At 37.4% G+C, this 12,330-nt stretch overlaps 1 protein-coding gene across 2 annotated transcripts in view; it reads left to right on the top strand.

The window, feature by feature from the left end:
- LOC125231664 (macrophage mannose receptor 1) overlaps positions 1 to 12,330 on the top strand; it is a 136,568-nt gene that overhangs the window by 88,008 nt on the left and 36,230 nt on the right. The gene's annotated exons all lie outside the window — the stretch shown is intronic.

Consider the following 12,330-nt stretch of genomic DNA (forward strand, 5'->3'; position numbering starts at 1 on the left):
CTCTTAAAAATAGAGAATTATTATTAATATAAAATTCTGTAATAATTTTTTTTATAAAAAAAAATTATAATCATTGGGTGTTTTTTTGGATATTTTTAAATCCAAAATATTATAAATATCACGGAATGTGTTATATAAATGACTTTTTGTCTTTTTTTTAAAAGCAAATATTCTGTTTTGTCCAGTAGATGTCACCCTCAAGTTCTTTATTTGCAAGTTCTTTATATCCTACTGTCACCTATACAATGACAAGCTTAAAGTTGACCATGTCCTACGACAAAGAGCAGTAAGGGCGTCTACCTTAAACCAGTTATTAAAATTTGTCATTTTTCATCAATAAACAAGTATAAAGTACCTACTTCATGTTAAATTCATTCAGAAACATTTAAAAAGTATTTAAAAAAAGTTCTTTATGGCACTTGACTGATGACTGGCTGATAATTGATTGATGAGCATCAGTATTCATTTTACGGTGAAGAATTTTCCTGCAGGTGAAATACTACTTATTGACTCAAATTAGTTATAGGATGCTCCAAAACACTTAAGAATTTTTTACTTTTTTTTTACACATTGTAACTCAGTAGTTAGACTCCGCCCATTTGAAGTAACTTTAGTCAAAGTTTTTGAAATATGTAGGAAATAATGTAGGTTAGTGCATTAGCGTAACATTTAAAAATACAGATATCAACAAAACCAGAAGCACTTCGTACTTTAGCAACACTTTAAACAAGCAAATAAGAAATGAAAAGACAATAACAACGTAACAAGAACGGTTTTAAGTAAAGCAAAAAAATATATGTAGCACGATCCCAGTGCTGCTTGTATGAACAATTTTAATTCCAAAAATAAACTACAATTACTAACAAAATAACTAAAAAATAGTACCAAATAATAAATAAAAAAGCAACAACGTAATGCAATGCATTTCAAACTCTGTAAAAGCCGAATGTTACAAAACGAACCCATAGATAGAATAATAGAGTTGTGTAATCCAACATATGTGCCTCTGTAATTATTACCTTACAAGTCTCAAGTGATAAAAGTCAAGGATGAGTACACAACTAAGTACAAATGTGGTTGATGGCAAAAAACATAAGCTACTTATGATTACGAAATGTTGATACAAACACTACAAAAAGAGTTTGATAGTTTAGAATAGGTTTTTTACAAGCAATTTAGCAAAACGTTTGTAAACGCTTTTGTAAAAAATCAAAATGATTTATGATTCAACATGGATTTAACAAAAATTTTTTAGTGCATACTACATGAAGAAATACAGATAAAAAAGTTACAAAAAGTTACAACATGAATTGTACCAGTAAGGTAAGGCGGGGAAAGACTGAAGGGCTTTTCTTGAGGGATGAGATGAAATATCTTCCGTATAATCAGGGCGATTTTTGAATCTCGCATACGGGATTTTGTCACTAAAATACCGGTTGAAAACGGTGACTTAATTATTATTTTCAGTGACAATTTTCTGAATTCGAATGCGTGAGACTCAAAAATCGGCCCGCTGATGCAGCACGGGCGGCGTTCTATCTTACCCCGCAAAAAAAACCCTTCAATGTTCCCCTGCCTTACCTTACCTATTTATTTAACCTTTATAGCACAAAAGAAAACCTTAAAGTACAAAAGGCGAAAACCTTAAAGTACCTATGTATTAATTGTAAATTCTGATTTGTCAGTGATAAATTGACTTGTATGAAGTAATTCGGTTCGATTGGTTATTTGTAATTTTTTATTTATTTTAATAACTAATCGAACCCAACTTTATTAGACAGTCAAGGACCTAATTATTTATTTTTACATACTTTGCTTTAATCCGCAGAAATATATTTGTATCTTACAACAATAACTCGCGCTGCATTTTATTTAGTATCAATATTTATAATATAAAAATATGAGGTTAAACAGATCATAACTATAAATATGACCAGAATGTTTTATAAAAACTCATTTACTTTTTCTTTTCTACGCCAAATAAGAACCTTTAATTTTCTCCATATTCTGAAGCCAAAGATCTTTCATTAAAAATAGTGGTACATTGTTCTGCCATCTCCAAATTCTCCAATATGCATAAACCAGATGGATTACCATCTAAAGGTGAGAAAAAAGTGTAGGTCTATGGTTTACCTTGCCCTTTGTCGGTCGTTAGCCGTAGATCTCCAGGCATTGCTTGGTTTATTTTTAAATTGTAATTAGCTGCTTGTGTTACCTGCAAGAGTCTGATGAAGACGTCTCATCATCTCATGTATACTAATGTGCATGTTTTGTACAATTTTGTCGTTCGATGGTCAGAGTTTTTTATTGGTAACCTAAAACATTTTTTTTTAATGTCTGCTTGTGCGAAACGCTCACGAATCGTGAAACGTTTGGGCATTCGGCTACGCAAACAGTTCTGAATGCTTGAAAAAAATCCAAAATGAAATATTTGCTAAGATCCATTGATATTTAAACAATTCAACTAGCATTTTATTAAACTGCTTGTCTCGTTATTTATTTTAAGAATAGATAACTTAGAAAATCAGATATGTACAATTGTAGATGATATCGCAGTCATACCAGTGTTTTTTTTATTATAATAAATAATAGCTATTTTCTTTCTACTCTAACGGAAATTCACAATACCTGACACTATTAACTAACAATCTCAGTGATTATAATGAGGAAGTAAAAAATGCATTAGAACTATGCATTCTAAACAACATAGGATTATGTTTAGCAATTTAAATGAAATATTATGATACTTAGGTGTTAGGTAGGAATATAACACAAAGTAAACTCAAACCAAAGAGCATAACAAAATTCAAGTCTATATTATTTCCCATAGGGTTCAGAATCAATTGACGACCAACTCAAGGGTGCACTTTTGTGACAACTACCTATAGGTATACTGTCGGATTAGAATCAATTCCACGACACCCACCATTTGAAATCCTTGCAAAGGTCACTTCGCGGCAGATGCGTTAGCCAACGCGCTTGACCGCAGGAATGCTGCTTTCGACGAAGGTTGCATAAAGCTCGATTCAATCTCAACGTCGACCGCTTAGTAGAAACTTCAACGCGCTCGCGCACGCGCGGTTCGATCGCGCAAATTTTTTGCCAAAGATTTCTAACTTTTTTGGCGCTTTTTTCTCGCGCGTTTCGAGTGCCTAATGAGGTTGACACAGTGTTTTTGACGGAAAAACGGTGTGAGGGGTTTTACTATCTGTTATGTTAGTTATGTAATGTTGCGTTAGATGACCGATAGATCGGAAGCCTGTTTTGCGTGTTTTTGTCTACTTTCGTTAAACTTTAATGTTTCTTTCTATGTTCATGTGAATAATATTGTATAATTTATTATAATATTGAATTTATTTGTCCACTCTCTCGTGACCTTGGCAGCCAGTTGATACTTGTGGCTTGTATTGAAACTAGTTATACCGTATTGAAGTTTTATTATAATTTCAGTTTCTTCCAAGCTACTTCGTAAATCTTGTCTGGTGTTAACTATTTTTAACCCCCGACGCAAAAACGACGGGGTGTTATAAGTTTGATGTGTCTGTCTGTCTGTGTGTCTGTTTGTCTGTCTGTCTGTTTGTCTGTCTGTCTGTGTGTGTGTCTATTTGTGGCATCGTGTCCCGAACGGATGAACCGATTTCACTGAGTTTGAGTGTTTTAATTGAAAATCGGTCCACTATGTTCGGAACTTTTTCAAATTAAATTGTGCCCCGAAGCCGAATGGCATTTCTCCGACGCCAAACGAAAACGAAACGTAGTCCCACTCTGTCGCGCCAATACGCAAGAGCGATAGGGATAGATATCTACTAGCGTTTCGTTTCGTGAGCGTTTCGTGAGCGTTTGTGCCATTCGGCTACGCACCCAGTTAGGTACATGTATTTAATAACACTAATTATTCGCATGTGATTAAAATTTTGAAACGCGACGCGACAATTATTACTCACAATTACGGGCGACAAAAAGCTTTCACTTTAAATTTTTCGCACGCGTTTTATTTTAACTTGTTGTGTAACTTGTATAAGTGTTCAAAAATGCTCAATAGGATGTCATCAAATTTGACTCTTTTTGATATATTTGTGGCTCAAACTGAAATCAATATGGTATAATTAACTCATTATTAAACAGTTTGGCAAGATAAAATGCAAGTCTACTTCAAAATACGAGCTAATGCCAATATCCATTGAATTTAAATTTTATCTATAAATTGTGACCTTCAATAAAGATGGTTCAAATTTAAATTCAATTTTGTTCTTTTGAAAAGAGGCTTCATTCTCCCGTAGGTATTTTCTAATTCTACCGAGTAACGAACATTATAAACAGTTACAACTCCGTTGGTATTGCAAGTTTCCATTGGCAACGAAAATTGTTTAGCACCAAGAGATTCTCTGATTTGTTTGCTTTGTAAAATATTTGTAATAAAACACTTAATTCGTTTTGTATGCCTGCCAAAATAAGATATTATAAATTACCTAATTTAAAATATTCATGATATGTTTACTTACGTAGGTTATTTGGCCTATGTCTAGTTTTAGTGACATAGCGCTGGTACCGGTTTTTGACAAGTTCTGAATAGAGCTGTCATCTAATAGGATGTAAACTTCAATGCTAATTATTTAATGATTCTATCTAAGTTGATTTAAATTTTGTGACGTAATACTTTATTAAGAAAGTCTACATATAGCGACACTAACTTACAGATAATTATTTACTGATTTTCAAGTAGGTAAAACCAAATATTACAACATTTTGTATTTAAATTAAACCTCATACGAATAACTCTTTAGCATTACAAATAAATCAAATAATGCAATTGACACTTTCAATGCTTATTTCATACCAATGGAGGAGTATTAGCGTGAGCTGTCCATAACTGGGACTAGCTGTCAATTACTGGGGCACCTTCATCCGTTTTAGGAAAATATGATATATTGAGAATTTATATTTATTTAAGTAGATCCTTACTGGATGTAACCTTATTAGGTACTAAGTTTCATTGATCATCGCATCAAAATTCAAATGTTTCAAATTGGCTTTACCATTTTCTTTCCTCGGACTTTTCAACGGCCCATTTCGATGCAAACATCTATATATTTTTATGGGAGATGAAAAAGCGTGAATTTTTAAAGCCAGTTTTATGGCCCGGGCATGGGGCGGGATCTGTGGGTGGCAGATATTGATGGCTGTCACCATGCCTGTCATCAACACTTGTTAATGTTATGGCCGCTCTTTGAGGAATCGGAAGTCGGATTGGGAAAGTCACTCTTAGTCTCGTAAAAATTACTTTAATTAGGCTAAGTACGTTTTCACATTATCCGATCGACAGGAAGGTTTCCCAAGGAAACAATCAAAGATCGCGGCGTAAATATATATGAGATTACGGTCCGACATCCGATACCGTCAGAAATGAAATACTAACAGAAATGAAATAGGTACGACGAATTTTGAATGTGTAAGACTGACATTGTCACTTTTTAACTGTCAGCCTGGGATTCTTTTTTATACTACGTCGGTGACAAACTAGCGTACGGTCCGCCTGATGGAAAGCGGTCACCGTAAACTATGGACGCCTGCAACTCAAGGAGTGTCACATGCGCGTAGCCAACCCATTAGAAACTTGTACACTCCTTTTTGCTGTGTTAGTACATCCGTTTCCTTTTTGGGATTCGTTGACAACCGGCACCGGACCCATGTGGTTCCTATGAAGCAAACTGCTGGTTTAACGCAAAGAACTGTACCGCACTGTGGGTATTTAATACGAGTAAGCAAATATGTAGAATTGAAATAGTAACAATTTTATTAACTAGGTATTTGTTACTCATTAAATTATTACAATTGATTGAGGTTGCCATCATGATCTCAGATTGGCCTTCAGATTGAATGCTAGATGAAGCTAGCCAGTCACAGTCGTGACTAAATAACCTTATTAACACTTACCACAGGTCAGTGGCTGGCAAAAAGTCGTGGACAATTTGTCAGGAGAGCGATATAATTTTATGCACTCCTTCGTACATAATTAACTAGCTTTTACCCGCGGCTTCGCCCGCGTAATAAAAGTATTCTTATTGAAACGTTTACAAAAAATTAGATTTTCATTTGGATCCGTAGGTTTCTTTGTAGGTACATCTGTCCGCGATTACTTCGATTAAGGTAAAGCGGGGCAATTCTCGACTGGGGGGCCATTGTAACTGATCTATTTGCTGTACGGTCAGCCAAGAAAGTGGTTTACCACTTTTCGACTCTATTGATCGAAAAGTGGTAAACCACTTATTTGGCTGACTGTAGTACTTACACATATTACTATTGTTTTAAAAGAAATTCTTGCAATGATTGTAGAATTGTTACACAGCGACCACAGCGTAGGTAGTAGGTACGAATATGTTTGTATTTTACCTATATAAATATTTATACTGGGGAAATCACAGAACTTAATTTAGATAGAAGAAACAAATTCATATATTTGTATAGGGGCCGAGCGTGTCAAATTTTGTACTGAAGTTGATTCTTGCCTGTAATTTTAAATATGTCTCAGGCTCTTGATTGTTCATAATTTTTGTGTTGTTGCAATTGAATATCACGTAACGAGGCATTTTTTATGTTTTGATTGACTTCAACTTACAAAAATTGACGCCCGAAAGATGCAAGCTGCGAGTAAAGACGGACAACTCAGTGGATTTCACTGAGTTCATTTGACACGCTAAGTAGATACGTTTGCTTGATCTATGGTATATATGACATCTGTGGGGGAAATTCATACAACCCACATAGCCGTATCTCGACGCTATTGTCGGTAGGGTAAAAAGTACTTCCTTGCATTATCGCTTACAATTTTTTCCATTTTGCTTATACTTATTGCAAACGTAAACATATAAAAGGCAAGCAAACAACGATCTTCTTACAGCACATTGAATGTAATAGTTATTACGGATGCAGGATACTCGCCGATGCCTACTTACTAATCCCTTCGCACTGAGCCACCTGCATTTTACACTGCCTAGATATCGATTGCCGACCGATTAGTCCGACCCCAATCCCTATTCTTATCCCCGTCCCTATCTCTATCCTTGTCCCCGTCCCCGTCCCCGTCCCATCCCTGTCCCCGTCCCTCCCCTATCCCTATCCCCGTCTCTGTCCCCTATTCCTATCCCTATCCCTATCCCTATCCCTATCCCTATCCCTATCCCTATCCCTATCCCTATCCGTATCCCTATCCCTATCCCTATCCGTATCCACATCCGTATCGCTATCCCTATCCCTATCCCTATCCCTATCCCTATCCCTATCCCTATCCCTATCCCTATCCCTATCCCTATCCCTATCCCTATCCCTATCCCTATCCCTATCCCTATCCCTATCCCTATCCCTATCCCTATCCCTATCCCTATCCCTATCCCTATCCCTATCCCTATCCCTATCCCTATCCCTATCCCTATCCCTATCCCTATCCCTATCCCTATCCCTATCCCTATCCCTATCCCTATCCCTATCCCTATCCCTATCCCTATCCCTATCCCTATCCCTATCCCTATCCCTATCCCTATCCCTATCCCTATCCCTATCCCTATCCCTATCCCTATCCCTATCCCTATCCCTATCCCTATCCCTATCCCTATCCCTATCCCTATCCCTATCCCTATCCCTATCCCTATCCCTATCCCTATCCCTATCCCTATCCCTATCCCTATCCCTATCCCTATCCCTATCCCTATCCCTATCCCTATCCCTATCCCTATCCCTATCCCTATCCCTATCCCTATCCCTATCCCTATCCCTATCCCTATCCCTATCCCTATCCTATCCCTATCCCTATCCCTATCCCTATCCCTATCCCTATCCCTATCCCTATCCCTATCCCTATCCCTATCCCTATCCCTATCCCTATCCCTATCCTATCCCTATCCCTATATCCCTATCCCCTATCCCCCTATCCCTATCCCTATCCCTATCCCTATCCCTATCCCTATCCCTATCCCTATCCCTATCCCTATCCCTATCCCTATCCCTATCCCTATCCCTATCCCTATCCCTATCCCTATCCCTATCCCTATCCCTATCCCTATCCCTATCCCTATCCCTATCCCTATCCCTATCCCTATCCCTATCCCTATCCCTTCCCTATCCCTATCCCTATCCCTAACCCTAACCCTATCCCGTTCCTGTCCCTGTACCTGTCCCTGTCCCTGTCCCTGTCCCTGTCAAATTATCATGCTAGGAGGTGAACTTTGAAAAATCCTTTCTTAGTGGTCCTCTAAGGAACATCCGTGTCAATTTGAAATCTCTTGAACCAGAAGTAAATATAAAAACTAAACCTATACTTATGGCTATTTTGGATATTTTAACCCCATTGCACAACAACAGGGGAGAAAATTTCTTTTCCACCTCATTAGATTTTAAAATCGTTGTATTTATCGTGTTCAGCGACCCGATAAACCATAAAAACGATACCCATATTGTGTTTTTGACTTTACCCCCTTTGCACCCCTTTAGGGTCAAATTTTCAAAAAACCTGAAACATGTATTTAGTAATATGTCTTTAGGAATCCTCCTATGAAGTTTCGAATAAAATAGTCAAACTAATCTTGTTTCCCCATACAAACTTTGAACCCCCATTTCACCCTTTTAAGAGGAGAATTTTGAATAATCCTTTCTTAGTGCTCCTCTACGCCATATAACGAACCTATGTGCCAAATTTGAAATCTCTAGGACCAGCGGTTTCGGCTGTGTGTTGATATATTATGTCAGTTAGTCAGTCAGTCAGTTTCTTCTTTTATATATTTTTTGATATTTAAACCCCATTGCACTACAACAGGGGAGAAGGTCACTTCCGCCTCGTTAGATTTTAAAAACGTTGTATTTATCGTGATCAGCGACCCAATAAACCGTAAAAACGATACCCATATTAGTTTTTTGACTTTATCACCCCTTTTTCACCCTTTTAGGGGTTAGATTTTCAAAAACCTGAAACACGTCTTTAGTCATATGTTTTTAGGATCCCTCCTGTGAAGTTTCGAATAAAACAGTGAAACTAACATTGTTTCCCCATACAAACTTTGAACCCCCATTTGACCCCCTTAGGAGGCGAATTTTGAAAAATCCTTTCTTAGTGCTCCTCTACACCATATAAGGAACCTACGTGCCAAATTTGATATCTCTAGGACCAGCGGCTTCGGCTGTGCGTTGATATGTTAGTCAGTCAGTCAATATCTTCTTTTATATATTGTTTTGATATTGAAACCCCATTGCACCACAACAGGGGAGAAGGTATTTCACTTCCGCTTCATTAGATTTTAAAAACGTTGTATTTATCGTGATCAGCGACCCGATAAACCATAAAAACGATACCCATATTGATTTTTTTACTTTATCACCCCTTTTTCACCCTTTTAGGGGTTAAATTTTCAAAAAACCTGAAACACGTATTCAGTCATATGTCTTAAGGAATCTTCCTGCGAAGTTTCGAATAAAATAGTCAAACTAATCTTGTTTCCCCATACAAACTTTGAACCCCCATTTCACCCCCTTAAGAGGTGAATTTTGGAAAATCCTGTCTTAGTGCTCCTCTACACTATATAAGGAACCTACGTGCCAAATTTGAAATCTCTAGGACCAGCGGTTTCGGCTGTGCGTTGATATGTCAGTCAGTCAGTCAGTCAGTCAGTCAGTCAGTCAGTCAGTCAGTCAGTCAGCTTCTTCTTTTATATATTTAGATTTAGTCAAGAGATTTCTACTAGAACTTGGCATGAAGGCCGTAAGTTTAGTCCGATCCTGTCTCATTTTCATACATTGATTGAGTTGGGATGTATATGAAGTTCAACTGCCGTCCTAGCCGAAATTACAATCGTAGATATCAAGCCGATCGAAACGCAGTTTGGGCACAATATAATAAAGAGAACTATCTATGGTTTGGGTCTGGTTCTGTCGCACCAATACGGAAGAGCGATTATAGTAATCAAATTAGCTAAAATAAGCGTTTTTACATTTGGCAACTTAACATACCCTGCGGGCCTAGCACACTAGTGTGATTACAGACTACAGAAAGTGCGAAAACCGTGCCGACAGTGCTTGCTCACCTGTAGTCGGCTCCATAAGGCATTTTGATCACACGTACTTAACACGACACAATCACCATGACGCATTTTGTCGAGTCTAACCTGCCGAACGATTGGTAACGGTGCGAATCGTACTTTAAAATGAATGCCGTCAAACACCGTCGTCGTTTGTCTTTTATCGCATAAAAAAAATAGTAGCTCTTGATTCTCTATACTTATCTATAAAAAGTCAATTACACTTGAGTCGTTCTGTAAGTCATGGGAGTAGCCGGTGCTGCCGGTGTGCATTTCAGCGGCTCGATGCAATTTCCTGCGGCACGAAACCGGACGTCTCCGGGAAGCACTAATTAATTGCACAACTAAATACTTTCCTGGGCCCTTGAAATGTTGCTATAACTCTCTGGAATTTGTTTGCAACATTCATAAACCATTGGTATTTAGGTATGCGATTTCTTTTTAACTATTTAAGGTCTCCCCAAACGTATTGATGCTTTCGTCCACCAAAATCGCTCATTAGTATAATGAATTAATAACATGCGTACGGAAGCATTCAGCGACAACGACGCGTAAGAGTCATAGCCCATTAACCAGTCCATCCAATTTGCAAAACAATAGCCTTATGACCTTAGTTCCCATCGCAATACAAAAGTGTTGCACTGCAATAGTCTTTGCACCTGGCGGGGACCATCTTCGGGTGTATCACATTGTGCGCTCGGAGATGGTATCCGCCACGTATCTATATCGTATATCCACGTATCCCTTGCCTTTAGATTAAAATGTCTTAAAGGGCCTCTGTGCTGTTGGCTTCAGCCTCATGCATGCTTCACGACGCTTCATACTAAAGAGCGATTTTTGGTCGGCTAGAGCCGATTCCGCGTCGATGGGTTTGGGGAGACCCTTAAGAGGCAGAGCAGACGGGTCACCTGACAGTGGGTCAGTTGCACCAAACCGTTTATTACGGAATTTTGCATACGCAAAGTTTTTGTATGGGGATTATTACTATAGAACTTTGCGTGATGTTGGCTTAGCTTTGCTGTGGTTAGTGAAACTGGCCCTAAGTGCCCAGTGCCCATACCTACTTTTAGATACACCTTCAATACCAGTGGAGTTGGAAGCCATTTAGATGGGAGTACGAATTTTGATTTTGATATGGTTCGCTTCGAAAACCGTAACTCGGATGTAAGCTGGTTACCTACAGCACAGGCCTCGCCTAGTGTAGGAACCAGTTCAACGTTATAAGGGAAAGCACAAGCGATGTTCTCCCAAATTCTGTATTGTTTAGCTTAATTTCTTCCTTTTATGATGAATGTTGAATTTGTGTAGATAAATAAATGTTTTAATGTTTAATAACTATCATCATAAATAGGCTCATTACATACATCTGAGGATGAAACACCAAAGCAATCAATTTCCTAAGCCAGGAAAATACTAATTACGTACTAATAAATATTTTCCGGGGACCCTTGAAACGATACGTTAACCTTTCGTTTACAACATTGATTATAATGCGTTTAACATTGTCAGAATCTGTAATTCTTTACAAGGATAGCAAAAGGATAGGAAACAGGCATTTAAATATTTACTACTCATATCATATGTACATAAAAGGTACCTATACAATCTTTTGTATTATTTATACACATACATAAAAATGAAAAACGTATTCTATGTAAATAAAATAGATTTTGCATGCATACTAGCAAGAATAATTGAATAACCTTGACTTCGCATGTTAATAAAACATTTTTTATGGACTGCACTCAAATGTATAATCTGACATTCTTGAAATCATAATGTGCATTTTAAAAGGTCACATTATAAAACACTCGAGGATGAATTGCTAGAAATAATATTTTCAGTACAGATGGTGTTTTTTTACGCACTAGTGCGAGAAGTGGTTCATTATATGTCAGGACGAAACTTCGGATGGCCATCTGTACTGAAAAACGTCGTACGATACGAAAAGGAAATGTGTGACTCGTGTCGATTTAAAACACTCCCTTCGGTCGTGTTCTAATTTATCGCCACTTTTTCGAACTTCCTTTTTTACGCACTTTTATCGTAATGTACTATTTTGAGTAGGAAAAAATATTAAAAATTTAAATTTGTATGATGTTTGTAAAAAATTTAACTTTGTGTGACAATGATCAATTACCGCCTTTATACTTGCAACTTGCAACGGTATGTCTCCATTACAAAGTAATTAAAATCTCATTACCAAAATTTAGAATTATTTTTTAATGACTATTACTTCATCTACAATTTTACCTCCAACCACATACCT

Source organism: Leguminivora glycinivorella, chromosome 12, assembly GCF_023078275.1.
Source record: "Leguminivora glycinivorella isolate SPB_JAAS2020 chromosome 12, LegGlyc_1.1, whole genome shotgun sequence".
NCBI lineage: Eukaryota > Metazoa > Arthropoda > Insecta > Lepidoptera > Tortricidae > Leguminivora > Leguminivora glycinivorella.